The 4,273-nt window shown below is 42.4% G+C and overlaps 1 pseudogene; it reads left to right on the forward strand.

Annotated features, from left to right (window-relative positions):
- The first annotated feature begins 2,993 nt into the window (after positions 1 to 2,993).
- On the forward strand, positions 2,994 to 3,092 carry LOC129461273 (uncharacterized; annotated as a pseudogene).
- Positions 3,093 to 4,273: the final 1,181 nt, after the last annotated feature.

Below are 4,273 nucleotides of genomic sequence, written 5' to 3' on the forward strand. Positions count from 1 at the left end.
GTAGCTGGGACTACAGGCGCCCACCACCACGCCCGGCTAATTTTTTTTTTTTTTGTATTTTTAGTAGAGACGGGGTTTCACCGTGGTCTCGATCTCCTGACCTCGTGATCCGCCCGCCTCGGCCTATCAAAGTGCTGGGATTACAAGTGTGAGCCACCGCGCCCGGCCCTAATCAGCTCTTAAAGACCTCACCTCTTCATACCATTACATTGGCCATTAAGTATCAACATCTGAATTTTGTTTTTTGGTTTTTTTTTTGGTGGGGGATATTTACGTATTTACATTTTTTTTTTTACTTTTATTTTAGGGTACACATGCAGGTTTGTTATGCAAGTAAATTGTCTGTCATGGGGTTTGGTGTACAGATTATTTCATTGCCCAGGTGGATTGCTTGAGGTCAGGAATTTGAGGCCAGCCTGGGCAACATGGTGAAACCTCATCTTTACAAAAAATACAAAAATTAGCCAAGTGTGGTGGTGCATGCCACCACATGTGTGGTCCTAGCTACTCGAGAGGCTAAGGTCAGAGGATCACCTGAGCCTGGGGAGGTTGAGGCTGCAGGGAGCTGTGATCACACTTCAGCCTGGGAAACAGTGAGAACCTGTCTTAAAAAACAAAAAATATAATTTACAAATTTAATTTCCACGCATATCATATTTGACTTGTATAGGAAAATAAAGATCCTGTTGCATCTTGAACATGATCTAGAAAAAATGTTTATACTGGTAGGAGGATCACTTGAGCCCAGGAAGTTGAGGCTGCGGTGAGCCATGATCATGCCACTGAACCCCAGCCTGGGCAACAGGTTCATTAAAAACAAAAAACAGGCCAGGCACAGTGGCTCATGCCTGTAATTCCAGCACTTTGGGAAGCTGAGGCAGGTGGATCATATGAGGCCAGGAGTTTGAGACCAGTTAGGCCAACATGATGAAATCCTGCCTCTACTGAAAACACAAACATTAGCCAGGTATGGTGGTGGGTGCCTGTAATGCCAGCTGCTTGGGTGGCTGAGGCATGAGAATTGCTTGAACCCGGGAGGTGGAGGTTGCAGTGAGCTGAGATTGCACCACTGTACTCCAGCCTGGGCGATGGAGCGAGACCCAGTCTCAAAAACAAAACAAGACAAAAAACAAAAAAAACCCCATAAATATCAGTTATATGCAATGATAGGGCTGGATTCAGAAGGGAGCCCAGTTTTCAACTCTTCTTTGAAATTCCTGCTTCCTGAAAAGGCCATTGAGCTCTGAAAGATTTGGGACTAAAAACCTATCTCAGGAATCTTCCCCTGAGCTAAAGGCCACTTGAGTTGGGGCCATTACTTACCTTGGTTGGAGGGGGGTAGCAATGCTTGCTGCACATTGGAGAGTCTTAACATGCCTCTTACGGAGGAGACCGACACTGGTGCAGGGTTCGCACTCTGGTGCTGCATATGTTGCCAAGAGCCTGTCTGCTCCTACCGGGCCAGGTAGCATGAGTGATGCCCCCACAGCTCCTCCCTGTGGACTTAGGAGGGTGGCCTTCCTACTCTTGCACACAGCCACTTAGGGCAAATCTGCAAAGCATATGTTGCATGTCGAAGCATAGGTCTATTTGGATTATGCTTCTTCTATTTTCTCCTGACAGCTTGCTTTCCAAGAAATCAAGAAAGAAAACAAAAGCTAGCCAGGGGTGGTGGCTCATGCCTGTGATCCCAGCACTTTGGGAGGCCGAGGCAGGTGGATCACAAGGCCAGGAGTTCGAGACCAGCCTGACCAACATAGTGAAACCCCGTCTCTACTAAAAATACAAAAAGTTAGTTGGGCGTGGTGGTGGGCACCTGTAATCCCAGCTTCACACGAGGCTGAGGCAGGAGAATCGCTTGAACCTGGGAGGTGGAGGTTGCAGCCAGCCGAGATCGTGCCACTGCACACCAGTCCAGGTGACAGTGCAAGACTTCGTTTCAAAAAGAAAAAAAAAATTAGGTGTGGTGGGGGGTGCCTGTAGTCCCAGCTACTCGGGAGGCTGAGGCAAGAGAATCACTTGAACCCAGGAGGCAGAGGTTTCAGTGAGCCAAGATTGTGCCACTGTACTCCAGCCTGGGTGACAGAGCGAGACTCCATCTCAAAGAAAAAAAAAAGCTGAAAACATTTATTAAAAAAAAGGAAGAAGGAAACTGCAGAATATGCAACAATTAAGTAGTAGGTATTTGGTCTTCTGGGGAAAAATATTACAACCTATTTGCAAACCTTTGTTGATGATCTGAGTGGTCGCTGTCTTGATACCATGAGATACCACTTCACACTCACTAGCATGGCTACAATCAAAATCACAATGGTTGGCAAGGATGTGGAGAAGCTGGAAACTTCCTAAGTCATTGCTGGTGGAAATGTAAAATGGCGTAGCCACTATGGGAAACAGTTCGGAAGTTCCTCAGTTAAACAGAGTTACCACAGGACCAGCAAGTCGACTCCTAGGGTATATACCTAAGAGAATTGAAAACATATGTCCACACAAAACTTGTACATGAATATTCATAGTAGTATTATTCATATTAGCACTAAAGTAGAAGCAACTCAAATATCCATCAATTGATGAATGAATAAATAAAATGTGGCATATCCTACAATGGAATATTACTCAGGATAAAAAGGAATGAAGTATCAATACGTGCTACAACATGAATGGACCTTAAAAACATGCTAAGTGAAATAAACCAGACCAAAAAAATTGTATGATTCCATTTGTATGAAATTTCCAGAATAGGCAAACGCATAGAGGCAGAAAATAGATTAGTGGTTGCCAGGGGCTGAGGCCAGGAGATGGGAAGTGAGAGCTAATGGGCACGGAGCTTCTTTTGGGGGTTATGAAATGCTCTGGGAGAAGACAATGATGATGGTTGTGTGGCTTCATGTATGTACTAAAAAGCATTGAAATGTACACTTCACTAAGGTGAATTTTATGGCATGTAAATTACATCTCAATTTTGAAAGCCTCTTCATTAAGAACACAAGAGCTTGCTCCTGTAGCACATATACTAAAATTGGAATGATACAGAGATTAGCATGGCCCCTGCACAAAGATGACACACAATTCGTGCAGCAGTCCATGTTCATAAAAAGAACACATTTGCACCCCAACTTACACATCCCCTGATCATCTTTGATTCTATTAATTTTTTCCCCCTCTGGTAAAACCCCCAAGAGGAAAAATACTCCCCTTTTCTAAATTGCTCACTAGAGTGACTAGAATGGTGTCTAATAAATTCTTTTTTTATAATGAAAATGCAATAATTATTTTACATTTAGGGCATCTGTTGAAGAGGGGGATTGTTACACGATCATGTTCCTGTCTTAAAGAGGGATTTAAACAGTTCCTCTGATCTTTTAAATATTCAAAAAGATTATTTTTGAAACTGCTGTTTAAATGGAGAAAGTAGGATTTAAGAAGGTGCAGCTTCAAAGCTGGAATTCATAGAGCCATAGAGAGTGTATAAAGCAGTATCACATAATAAAATTAAAGTGTTCCTACCAATTATAAGGGCATTCTTTTGTGACTAAAAGCATTTCTTACAGTGTTCAAACATATCTTAGTATACTAAAGAGAAACGGAAACATTTTACATGTAGACTTTATTTTATAGGAATGATGGTGCCTTCTGGGTCTTACTTCACTGGGATTTTTAAAAATCAAGGAAATATATATGAACGTGCTTTGCTCCCTCTGAAGAAATGTGGCATATAAATCCAAAACATTGTTATCTTAATTCAATAAAACTTTATGGAAATGATATAAAAGCACCTGGTGAATTCTAGTTTATGCTCTAATTACCGACACAAAACATTTTTCACTCACTACATAAAAGGGTTATAGCCCTATTTTTTTTTATTTATGCGAGCTTGAAATGAAACTCACTTCCCAGTAAGGAGGTGATTCGCTGTCAAATCATGGGAGAAGGATTGTCTGACGATGAAAGTTGATAGTCACATCCACGCGTTCCTACCCCGCCTCACCACACCACACTCTGGAGCAAACAACTCCTTTTTCTTTTTTTTATTCTAAACTGCGCTTGAGAAGACTATTTATACAATTTCACGCAAACTAAGGGGAGCACGTTGCGTTCTAGTCTTCTTTTCTTCTCCCCCTCTCTCGTTTTTCACAGAACCTAATTATTGGACACATGGCTCTCTTAAAACAATCAAAAACAGAAAGGCATGTCCTCTTTGCTGTTCCCTCTGGCTCTGAGGAAAGGCAGCCTGTTCAGGGTTTAGGGCCCTGGAATTTTTTTCGGAGCAATA

The sequence above is a fragment of the Symphalangus syndactylus genome, chromosome 1, assembly GCF_028878055.3.
Source record: "Symphalangus syndactylus isolate Jambi chromosome 1, NHGRI_mSymSyn1-v2.1_pri, whole genome shotgun sequence".
Classification (NCBI taxonomy): Eukaryota; Metazoa; Chordata; class Mammalia; order Primates; family Hylobatidae; genus Symphalangus; species Symphalangus syndactylus.